Below are 12,881 nucleotides of genomic sequence, written 5' to 3' on the forward strand. Positions count from 1 at the left end.
TTTTAAATGATGACAACCAAGTGTTACTGGAGTTGTTTCAAGGACTGGGCTTTTTTTTCCCCTCTCCCATCAACTTGGCTTGGAGCAGTTAAAATAAAGGCTAATAAATCTTTTGAAAGGCCATTGCCCTTTTCTAGAAAGTTTGCCCCTTTGTAGTAAGAACCAAGAGATATGCCCTAGAGAAGCAGCATGCTGTCCCTAAGGAAAGGGGACTACCAAGAACAAGACAGCTTGTTCAGGCCAACCAGATAAAATACCTCCAGTTTCTGAGTGGGACCCCATCCTCAATTGGAGGAAGGAAATGAGACCATAACATAAAATGATTGGTCAAAAATGAGGAAAAATTCCCCATAATTTTAAGACTGTGTGTTCATGTGTATTGAACAGAAGTAACTTTTATAAGAAGAAGGGAATTTTAAAAGAAATAAAATTAAATTCTGGCTACAGGGGAATACAAAATCCCAGAAATTTATAACTGAAAGGGTTTCTCAGACTGTACCACTACTCATGAGTTTTTAGTCTTCTTAAAAACCTCCCTAGTAATAGAAAAAACATCATGAGTGTCGAGTTTCTGTTCTGCAGCTGATGCTAGTCTGCCTGCCTGGAAACACAAAGAGTAGTGACATATGATTTCAATTAAGTTCACAGTTCCACGAAATATCCTTCCTACAAAATGGAAAAAGAGCTAGAATAGGTACCAGTGTTACTGAAGGCCCATGGGTTTATCCTTGGGCATTTTAGTGCATTGTTCCTGATAGATTTCCAGTAACAAGACAATCACATTCCCAAATCCTTAGCAAAGCCTAACTTGGAACAATATATAGCTAATAAATGAAGGAAGGAAAGAAGGAATGACATTAGTCACATGACTCAATAAATCAAATGTTGCATGATTGAGTCTAGAGAATTCTTCTTCCATTTTCTAGGCTCTTCCCTGTGGACAACCGTTGTTTCAATATTATTTGTTTTTCATTCTCAAAGGAACTTTGTGAGAATTTGTTGGATAGCGCCTCAAAAACATTTTGAAAACCACACAAAAGTACATTTCAAAACACTGTGCCCCCACGTACCAAAATTACATCCGCTCTTGATTTTTTTTGTACCTTTCAACTACCTAATTCTCTTCTTTGTCCCTAGTTTCATAGAGAAAGAATAAGAACAGAAAATTTCCTTTTTGTACAATCCTTCTGGCTAGTTACATACTCACACCCTAGAAGCTATAAGTAGTCACACATCTAGAAAGTACTCTAAAAAAAAATCATTTGCCTCAATTCCATGTAGAAATAGCCTTTATTAATTAAAGTTATAGTTTAATAATTATGTTTAAATAGAATTCACAAAGATAAAAATGACTCCCTAACTTGATCATTTAAGTTGGTTATTATTCACTAGTATCCTTTATGAAGGAAAGCATAAAACTGATTTAAGCACATCAACTAAAAAAACACCTTTCCCTCCAAAATGTTTTGGGTATTTGCATTAAAATATTCAGATAGCTGTGATCTTCTGACCATTATAGTCAAGCATAACAGAGCTCTCAGTTGTAATGAGAAGTTTTCCAATACTTGGGGACAAAACAGCTGCTGTGTTTATGCATTCTACTTTGTCTTTCTGCATAATTATCTAACACTGAAAATAAATGTAAAGGATGTGTCCTGGAGTTACATCCACACTCACTCTAATCTAAACACCAAGGCCTCTGTAGGATGGCTAGGCATATGAACAGCGCTATAATAAGAAATGCCTACAATTATACTCAATGGGAATGGTGCCATGCATCCCAAAGCCAAGGAAGTGATGTCTCTAGTCACTGACTTGCATATGAATATTTCATACAACTAGATGAAGAGTTGTGACAACGAGGGAAAGTGTGTGATTTCCTCCTGTTAAAAGAGAGTTCCAAATCTAGAAGAGAAGCTGGAGATCATCTGGCACGATATCTTCATTTTATGGATGAGGAAACCAAGGCTCAAAGAATTCAATCTCCTTTTCTGAGGCCTCCTAACTATTTAGGGAGCCAAAGTAAACTGAAACCAACAAAAACAAACAACCTTTTAAATAGGACTTATTTCTGAAATGTAGCAGTAGTCTTAGCAAGCTATACGGGTTATGTTTTCATATTTCCCACAAGAGCTCAGCTTCTAGGAAAAGGGGTCGGTCTCCTTCACTGCTAATAGACTTTCAAGCCCAAGTCTAACTAGTTTACCAGGGCCAAATTAGTCTCATAGAATTTTTTAAATTTTAGAGCCCAAAGGACCTTATGGGACACTTTACCAAAACCCTTAATTTATAGTGGAGAAAACTGAGACCCAGAGAGAATAAACACACTGTCCAGAACACAAACAGAATGTACGGATGCAGATGCAAGATATGCCCTTCCTACTGTTGACGCAGAGACAGTGGTAATCAAAGGCATCAGAGAAGGCCACGTTAAGAAATTGCCACTGGAGGAAAGACTTGAAGGACAGGAAGTGAACTATGTGGGTATCAAAGAGAGATTTTTCCAGGCGGAGGCATTTTCCAGGAATAGGACTTGGGCCAGTGTGGCTAAAGCTGGGTGGACCAGGTAGAGAATAGTTGGAGATAAAGTCGGGGAGGTATTAAAAGGCTAGATCATGGAGAGCTTTGACAACCATTTGAGGGACCTTTGCCTTCACTCTGATTGGAATGAAGAGGCACTTGAGGTTTCTGAGCAGAGGAGTGGTATACCTCTTTTTCTTAAAGGATTGGCCTGGGAGCTTTCTTCAGAATAGATTGCGGGAGGACAAAGATTGCAGCTGAGAGGCCACTCAGAGGCTCTTCCAGTAAAATCCGGGCATGAAATGACAGAGGCTCAGACCTGACTGTAGAAGGAGATGGTAAGAAATAGTCAGATTCCATGTGCATTCTGAAGCCTGACAGACTGTAAGGGAAAAGGAAAGGTCGAGTGTAATTCCCAAGTTTCTGGCCTGAGCAACTGGAACGGATGAAGTTATCATTAACTGAGGCGAGAAAGGCCACGAGGGGCCCAGGGGTAAGGGTGAGAAAGAGCTGGGACAAGCAGATTTGGTGTATCTGTTACACATCAAGCGAATGTGTTAAGTGTGCTTCTGGACATACAAGTCTGCGATACAGGAGAGAAGTCCAGGCCGGACATGAACATTTGGGAACTATCAGTATATATTTGGCACAGGTGGTATTTAAAACACTTTTCTTAAACTAAACAAATAGAAAAACAGTATGTCATAACATGAATCGCATTTAGCTATAATTCCATGTCTGCTTGAAAAAAAGGTAGCAAAAACGTAATGAAAGAATGACTCAAACCCTACTAAATTTTAGGGTCACTTTGTGATTGTGTTTCTTTGTGGTTCTCAATATTAGGAAACTTCAATTTTTCTGGATAAAAGTATAGTCAGTCAGCAAGATACCATAAGGTTGCCTTCTTATGATTCCTTGTACATTATGATTCCTTGTACATTTCCTTGTATGTATACATTTGCTTGATTCTTGGTATGATAGCTATTGTATCAAAGATGACCTCATTCTGAGTTCTGCCAGAAAGTAATCTTTAGTTTGACATTTAATGATGGTTTTGTTCACTTTTCATGATCTGAGAAAATGAAGAGACCTAGTCTGGGATATTTGGGAATGGGACCCTGGCTGCCTTACCAATCACTGACAAGGTTTGATTTACTCTAAGTAACATCTTGCCTCTTCCCTAGGAGAGCACTTCAGAAAATACACAAAAGATGTGTTTCATGAGTATGTAATACCCATTAGCAAACAATTTAAGGATCAATTAATTAGTCATTAAACTTTCCCTATTAAGCATTTTGGCTTATATCTCTGTGGTAAAGCCACTAATGAAAGTCACATATGCTGAGGTTTCATTTCCCTTGAGAGAGTACATATTAAATCGTTTAAATTAGCTCTCTTTAAATATATTTAAATATCTCACATTTAGAATATTTTAAATAAAACTTCCCGCCTAGGTTTAGGAATCTCCTCTTTAAAAAAAAAAAAAAAAAAGTGAGGAGTCTTATTAATATCTATTCCTAGAAAGAAAATCTCCCTACTGATTTTGTTTTAAACTGGGAAAATAATGAATAATTAGAAGCTGTTGAAGAAGATACTTAACATGAAAATAATCTTTGGGGGGAAAAAAAACCCGAGGTAAGTTAGTTCCACTGCTAGACTCTTAGGAGTAAATTTTTGTGTTAAGACAAGATCAACTGATTTGTTGCTTTCTCTGCAAATTCCTGCCTCCCCCACAAAACAAAATGTACTTGGGATATATTTAAAGTAGATACGAAACTATAAAACAATACTAAGGGAAACTGAAGTGAAGGCAACTGTTGGATTTATTTTGTTTTGGCAGTGTAGAAAGGTAACTAAAAACAGAGAGGCATATGGATGGGGAAAAAAACCCACAAAATTTACAAAAGGCATAAGCCATCTAAATATCCAAAATACACACTAAGAAATCAAAACACTTTATGCACAGACCATCATCAGCGAATAAACAATCTGCACATGACATGTGTTCCCCTTTTCTATTCTTATTGTGAGAGTCTCAACTGTCATGTATTAGTCATTCAGTCATGAATGTTTTTAAGCACCTCCTCCGTCCGTGCCCTGTGCTGGGCACCAAGGACACAGCAGGGAATAAGCTTGTAGAGCTTTCAGTCTAGCGGGAAAGATGAAGACTGGAGCAGGCAACCGAAGTAAGGGAAGAGCACTTCTGAAGGGGAACCTTGGTTTCCCCTTCCCCTTACCACTCTCTTACTACTATTGTCTTCATAAGCAGCTCTGCCTCGAGTCTACTGTTCCCCCTCTGCCCAGTAATTACCATCTGATCATCTAAGGGATTTCAGAACCCAACTGCTCAAGCCCATGAAGGTAAGCTCCTTGTCTCCTGGATGGGACTCAGCATTAACTGCTCCTACAAATATTTTAGTTCATCTCATACATACCTATCTTCTTCTATGTATAAGCCACTGGAGGACCCAGAAAAAATAAATCATGTTCTCAGCTCTCATGAAGCTGACCCTGCTGAGCCAGAACAAGTATGAACATGAATAACTCTAACACAAGGCACCATATGATAAAGCACCCAAAGTCATGCATAAATGACATCATTTGGAGGAGCCAGGATGGTGGAAGGAAATATTCCATTCACATCAAGAAAAAAATGCCTGGCTAAAGAAAGATATCTGAGGTGGACCATAAACAATGCTTGGAATTTCAATTCAATTCAATAAACAGAGAAGACAAAGAACAGTCCAATTTAAAGGCAAAAGATAGAAAAATCCCAGAAAGGGAAAATAACATGAGAAGAAGAGATGGCAGGTGGCCTGGAAGAGCTGGGGCATGGAAAAACACGTTGATTAGTCCGTGTTCATGTTTGTTCACTCGTGTGTTTGTGGAGGAGCGTTTTTTGTGTATCTCTTGCATATTGATACCCCATCACAAATTCGCAGAAGTATTTAGGTATCAAAGTATTGGTCCTGGACTCAGGAAACCTAGGATCCAACTTTAGTGTCTGTGTGGCTGTGGGTATGCCCCGTCTTTGTGATGTCAGGTTTTCCTTTTCTGTGAAATGAGGAGAGAGTCTTATCTTCAAGAAGAGTCCAGAGGTGTGGTAAGACAATACCTTTGAAAGAATCCCACATTGTAATGGTTGTGAAAATGCTTCAGGTCTTTCCTGATACTTAACAGGTCCTCATAAAGGGTTTTGCTGTTTCATAAGTCAGTACAACTACAGCCAGAGTCTTTATTTAATTTCAAGTTATCAGTTTTGCTTGACAGTTTCACCAGAGATCATTCTGTCACAGCAAATTGAACCCACCATTACTCTTCCAAAAATATTTAGTCTTCACAAAATAATGACACTGATATCAGCATCATCTGTAATACTTAACTGTATTTTAATTTGGGGTTTGGGATTTATGTTAGGGAGAGATGGTATATCACTTTTATTAAAAAAAATCACAGCATCTAACATGGCTGTTATCACTTTCTGCAGGAATATTACAGTTTATGAAAGTTCAGGGTAGCACGATAAATTCTTAAAATTAAGGAGGAGAAAAAGAAAGTGCAGAGGAGATAAAGGAATAGTTAAGAGGTGATGCTATTTCATTTCCTCTCCATGTCTGGAAGACATCTCTTAGAAAGTACATGTGAAGTTCAAAAACTGAGATAAAAAACATTGTTTTAAGCCCACATGTAAATGAAAACTTAAAATCTAGATTTAATAAAGACTCTGTTTCTGAAATTTCCAATTGAAAAGTTTGTGTTTTCTCCCCTGGAGTGGCATTTTGGTATATGAAATTTACCAGAAACTCACAACCACTTAAGAGAGTCGTACATATTAGATTGTCTCTGTGAGCTTCTGTCATTACCAAATGCAAACCGGTTTTCTTCTGAATCTCATATTTAAATATCATATAAAAAATTTGTAATGCTCCCTTGTGTCTGCAAGAGGATATACTAAAATGTATTCAATTTTCTTTTTTGAGTATTCCATTGAAGGAGAGGGCTTACACCTCAATGAAATAAATGGTATTTTATATATACCATGCTTTCACAAATCTGTGCTGATACGATTTGGTATGAGTAAATAAAAGTGTCACCTCCAAAACTGACCCGGTAACTCACATATGAGGTAAGGGCCACCTTGTCACTGGGCTTGCAAAAAAATCCACTTTAGGTAGGAGACTGCAGGATGTCATGAAAAGAGCAGTGGTTTGGAAGGTAGAGAATGTGAGCAAGTCATTGAACTTCTCTGGATTTTGTTCTCCTCATTGACAAAATAAGAAGCCAGCCACAGACAGAGTTTTTAAAACAAAAAGAAACAAAACAAAAAACTATAATTCTAATCATCATTTACTTAGCAGTTACAAACAGTTAAGACACACAGGGGCACCACAGTAAATCATCTCAGAAAATTAACAGAAATAGGGGCACCTGGGTGGCCCAGTCGGTTGAGCATTTGCCTTTAGCTTGGGTCATGATCACAGGGCCCTGGGATCTAGTCCCACGTCGGGCTCCCTGCTCAACAAGGAGTCTCCTTCTCCCTAGGCACCTCCCCCTGCTTGTGATCTCTCTCTCTCTCTCAAATAAAATCTTTTAAAAAAGAAAAATAATTAGCAGAAACAATCAGAAAAAAGTCCTGATGTAAAGAACTACAAGTCCTGCTTTTCTCAAGAACTATAAGTCCTGCTCCCAGCCATACTGGGGGATGAAGGGGTAGTAAAATGGAAGAGAATTGTTGGAGCAAGACTGTGAGAGAGTCCTGAAATATCTTAGAAAAGGATAAAGCTGTTCATTTGGTTTGTGTTCAGTTCCAAATGGACCGCCTATAATCATCCATTCCTGTGCCTAATTCAGCAGCAGCTGAGTCCAGTGGGGACCCATCTCTCTTCTAGGTCAGACACAGCCCTAAATTGTCTCCATGGTGAGTTCTCCTACCTCTGTTACTCTCTGAGCATTTATGTATAGTGACACATTATTGCAGTATATTTTTAAAGTATAAACATTTTTTTTCCTCAGATAGATTGCAGATCCCGCTTTGAGGAACAAAGCAAGCCCTGATGAAACTGCAGCCTACAGAGCTTTTTAACATAGTGACCTTGAATAAATATTTGCTTATTAATTAATAAATTAGGTAGGGAGATTCTGTAATAGCTACCAGTGATCCCTACCTCCTGATCTTCTGCCCTGTATTATCCTTTCCCCTTGATTGTGGGCTGGACTTAGTGATTGGATTCTAATGACGAGATTACAGGAAAAGTAAGGAGAGAGCACTCCCAAGATTAGCTTACTTCCCTTCCAAAGAACTGACTTCCATCTTGTTTGCCATCTCATGCTTTTTCTCAGACTCCTTGATCTAAGAGAAGTAAGTGACCAAGTTCTGAAGAGCCCTGTGAAGAAGGCCACAGAGCAGGGGACTGATGTCTCCAGCCAGAAGCCATCTCGATCATGCTAACAACCATGTGAGTGAGCTTGGAAGTGGATTCTCCCTAAGTCAGTTCTCAAAATGCCTAGAGCTCTAGCCAGCACTATGATTGCAGCACCGTGAGAAACCCGGAGCTAGAAGGCCCAGCTAAGCTGCATCCAAATCTGTGAATACATTTTTGTTGTTCTTAAGCCTCTATATTTTGGGACAAGTTATAACATAGCAATAGATAACAGATATGACTAGCAAAGCAGTGAGAATGAAGAGAACATTCAGGAATCTGACATTCAGGGATGTATAATCTTGGATTAATTTGCTTTGAAGCCATGTTGGGGGGAAAAGATCCCATCTTCAGTATTCTTTACCGTTGCCTCCCCTCACACATACTTTCCATTAAAACGAACCACAAATCCATTTCTACACTTGTCGTAACTTTTTGTTGGTCCATACCACATGCATGCCATTAGAAAAATCGATCTTAAAAGAATCAAATAGAGAATGGTGAGGTTCATGTACAATCTTGACTATTGAAATAATTAAAGCTATGATTCCCCCACAAGCCCAGTCCATTGTAGTAACCCAAACGAAGAAGCTAAATGGCTTGTGCTTCCTTTGTCCTCACAGCTGGTCAGCAGCTGGGTGCTTGTGCCCAGAGCTTTCTGCTCAGTCCTGGGGAAAGCAGTGGGGATAATGTACAAAGGAGCCCACTCCAATTCAACAGTTCAGTCTCAACATGTAGAAATATGTTTTACACTAATTCTTCTCCTTTGGGTCAAGCCTGTATGTTCAGAAGGAGGAAAATATTAAGTTTGGTAGCAGTCGGCCTGTAGAAAAAGAAGAGTATATTTGGAAGACACCATGAAGATTCAAAACCTGTAAATACACTCTGGGAAAAGGAAAAAAGAAAAGAGCATCTGGGTTTCTCAGTAAGTCCAACATACTCAGAAGACGGGCCATTTTCTGCCAAGTTCTGCTACCATATGCGAAAGGGTTTTGTTTTATTTTATTTAGTGTTTTTGTCTTTGTTTTTTTAACTTTTTCCGCTCACTGCCATATACCTTACCCATCTGGGGCAATATCTGGTGCATATGTGCAATACTGTGAAACCTAAATCTAGGTTTTAACCACCTTGAGAAACAAACAGCAGTATCCCCAAGCATAACAACCATGGCTTCCTGCTTTCTTAAATGAACAGGAAGTTCCTCTTTCTCCAACATTCTACTAATCTTGCTGTGGACAAAAATCCTGGAAGTAAAAGTTGATTCCCCTTGGAATTGGCTCCTGGAAATCCACTCTAGAAGACGTATGTGCTAGAAGCTAGTACAATGGACAATTAGCACATCAGATCTGGGCCCTTGTGCAGAGATCACGGCCCAAAGGGCAGAGGAGACATTCTTTCTTACATACTCAGTTAAAAATGAGTAGTAAGTTCATTCTGGAGGCATTTCCCAAAGATCCCAGGCCTACAGAGACACCCCCGTGCTCTCACCACCACATCTTGATTCTTCTCTTTTCCTTATACACCGTATGAATCCAATCCTGTTGGCCTAACAGGAATGAGGCCAGGATAGATTCTGGTATCACATACCAAGAGAAACCAGAAGCAGGGAGTCAGCCCTTGACCTTCAATATAGAAGACACTGAACACATACCTTCTCCCCCAAACTTTGTTCATTCAAACCTCATTTAAAAAAATAAATAAATAAACAACAACAACAACAACAAAAAAAAACAACACAGTACTCAAAGCAAAAAATTTGGAGCCCTGATCATACACCTATAAGCCATGCCTGATTTTTATACTGGTCTATAGAATCAAATACACATAATTGTGCAGTAAGTCTCCCTACTCCATGTATCAATGGGCATATTAAAGTAAGGCAGTATATACCTTTACAACCCCAAGCCTTTGAATGAACCAAAATGTTCTATTACCCGTGGCAAAAATGAATCTTCTCCAAAGTGTGACATTAGCAGATGTTCCTGATTGGGCAAGCACTTTAGAATAGGTCCTATGCTAAACACAGGGAATGTGAGCATGAATAAGTGATCATCTCCGCCTCCCAGAGTTGACCTACTAGTAGGAGAGACAGATTAGTGATATGAATGATAAACCCAAGTATGTGCTAGATAAAAAATGATAGCATTGAGCAAGATAAGGAAACACTTTATAGCGGAGATGGTTAAGCTGAGTGGGAAGCTGCCAGGTCATTTCAAGCAAAAGGAACAGCCTGAGCAATGGCCTAAAAGAGCCTGATTATTAGTGATATTTATCACTCCTGCCTCATCCTGCAACACAGCTCCCTTAGCCACTTCTGCAGTCACCACAATGAAGTACTTTCTGTTCTCTGAATATGAGTAACATGTACTTTCTCACCTTTGCAAGTGATGTTCTCTGAAGCATTTACTCCTTGACCTCAACTCCTAAGCCTTGGATCTGAGTACTACCTTCTCAATCTTCTGATCTTGACTTGGATATAATGAATCCTCTGGTCTCCCCGGGTCTGAGTTAAGTGCCACTTCTATGTTCCCTAACTGTATTCCATTACTTCCATACCATAGAGCTTAACATACTCTAGTGTGAGTTCTGCAGACTTATCTGTATTCCCTGTAGATTGCATGTTCTCAGAAGGTATATCAAGACTCTCTCTATCTTGGTCACCATCGTGTCCCCAGCATCCAACAAAGTGTCTGCCATAGAGCTGTCAGTGCAGGCAGAATGAACCAGTTGTTCAAAGCTGCAGAAAGGGTGGGGGATAAGATTGAATTTATAGATAAGGTGTAGTGATAAGATCGAATTTATAGATAAGAATTAAAGCTCAAAAGACCACATGTGCCCTGCAGGGTATATATGTTATCCTTTATTCAACAAGTCATGAAGTGTTATAAGGAAGAGGAGAGTGTGACAAGGCAGCAGTAAGAGGGTCTGAAATAATGGCAGGAGGCTGGAGACAAGAAGACTGATTGCAAGAGATACTGTATTTAAGAAGTTATATTTCCAGGACTTGTGATTTATTACAAGCTTAGGTAAGGGAGTGGGAGAATAGGGATGAGTCACAAAATTGGTAAAATGAAAAGATCTATGGGGAATATCTTTCTCTTACATAAGAGGGATGAGTAATGTAAACAATAAGATGGCCCTGGGTATTCAAGACTGAAAACATGTTTACAGCTTATTACTGCGTGTCTTGTTATTGTCAGCTCAATAAGCTACAGAGAATTTGTACGCTCATGGGTGGAGAATTCAAAATTTCAAAGGACTACTTCATAATTAAAATAGGAAAGGAATAGATAGGACGCCTTTTTATAATTACACAGAATTAATCATCTTTCAGTTCTTTAAGAAATGGGTAGTGAGTGGAGGTTGAATCACTAAATCTTGACTTAGAAAAATGACCTATTATCTGCCTAATTTCTTCTTGCTCTTTGCCTTCAGGTTACCAAAAACTTTACCAAAGATGAAAAACAAAAACTCTAGCACACAGTGTCTTCCAGGAGATATTTATCCAACTGGAAATACTGAAGAAACAACATCGTAATAGAGCAAGGGGAAGGATATGCTTGATAAGTGAGAGAAACTGCCAACGTCAAGGGAGGAAATGGTTCTCAGAAAACATTTTGAAGAGATAAGGGAGGGCACCAGGCAACAACAAAATGTCTTCATGTGGCTGGGGGACAGGGTTTGGGAAGAAAACAGAAAATCGAGAGTGCTGAGCGCAGAGAGGATAACTCATAAGAAAGATGAAAAAGTCAGGGAGAAATGGAAGTGAACTTGTGGTTAGAGAAAACAGTTACAAAGAAGCCTCCCACCCCCCAAATTTCACTCTGAGCTAGGAAGCACAGAAAGATCATGAACAGGATTAGAATTGGGTCTGAATTCCTTACCTCAGTAATGCAAGCCTCAGTGTCCTCATCTATAAAAAGGGGTTACAATTATAGTTGTGTTCGTCGGGTCAGGCCGTCATAACAAAATACCACAGACTAGGTGACTTAAACAGCAGAAGTATATTTTTTCACAGTTGCAGAGGCTGGAAGCCCAAGATCAAGGTCCAGCAGGGTTCCTGGTTAGTGAACTGTGCCTTTTCCGAGTTTGTGAACCTCTGCCATTTCTCTTAACATGGCAGAGAGAGGGCTCACTGCTGTCTCTTATTATAGAGCCACTAATCCCATCAGACCAGGAGCCTACCCTTACAACCTCTTTTAACCTTAAAGACTTCTATAAAGGCCCCATCTCCAAATACAGTTGTTTTGGGAGTTAGTGTTTCAACATATGAACTTTAGGAGGACACAGTTTGGTCCATAGTGAGATTGTCATAAGAAATGTGTGAAATTATGCAAAGCGCATTGTGCCTGGCACATAAGTAAGCGCTAAATAAATGTTAGCCAGTGTTAGCTATGAAATCATCATCACTGCTGGCATCATCTCTGAAGTTACTTATGCTTTTATATGTGTGTGTGTGTGTGTGTGTGTATAATTTTATTTATTTGACAGAGAGAGACACAGTGAGAGAGGAAACACAATCACAGGGAGTGGGAGAAGGAGAAGCAAGCCCGGTGCAGGGCACAATGTGGGGCTCGATCCCAGGACTCTGGATCATGACTTGAGCTGAAGGCAGACACTTAATGACTGAGCCACCCAGGTACTCCCCCCTCCTTTTTTTAATATACCTTTAAAGGACTGCTACAGCTGGGAAAGACACCTGTTCCTATTGCCCCTGCAAACTGCCCAGCTGCCTAGCGCACTAAGATGTTCTCAGGCCTGTTTTATAAATATCGTCCAGGGCAGAAGTAGCTATAAAAGGAGTACAGAGATGGTGAGAGAGTGAAGGAGGACTAAGAGAAGGAGAGGTGGGGAGAGAGAAGACCAGGAGGGACAGGATGAGGAAAGACTGAGATCCTGTAGATTCTGTCTTCTTCAAACACAGTCACAAGTGTGCATCTA

The 12,881-nt window shown here is 39.6% G+C and overlaps 1 long non-coding RNA gene across 2 annotated transcripts in view; it reads left to right on the plus strand.

The window, feature by feature from the left end:
* The window catches only part of LOC122904827, a 68,485-nt gene extending 60,151 nt beyond the window's left edge, over positions 1-8,334 (plus strand). The window contains exons 4-5 of one of the 2 annotated variants that reach the window (XR_006384267.1): positions 4,790-4,881; positions 7,861-8,334. This is a non-coding gene — a long non-coding RNA (uncharacterized LOC122904827). The remainder of the gene's footprint in view (positions 1-4,789; positions 4,882-7,860) is intronic. The other variant, XR_006384268.1, reaches the window with a different exon arrangement.
* The last annotated feature ends 4,547 nt before the right edge of the window (positions 8,335-12,881 follow it).

This window comes from Neovison vison, chromosome 4, assembly GCF_020171115.1.
Source record: "Neovison vison isolate M4711 chromosome 4, ASM_NN_V1, whole genome shotgun sequence".
NCBI lineage: Eukaryota > Metazoa > Chordata > Mammalia > Carnivora > Mustelidae > Neogale > Neogale vison.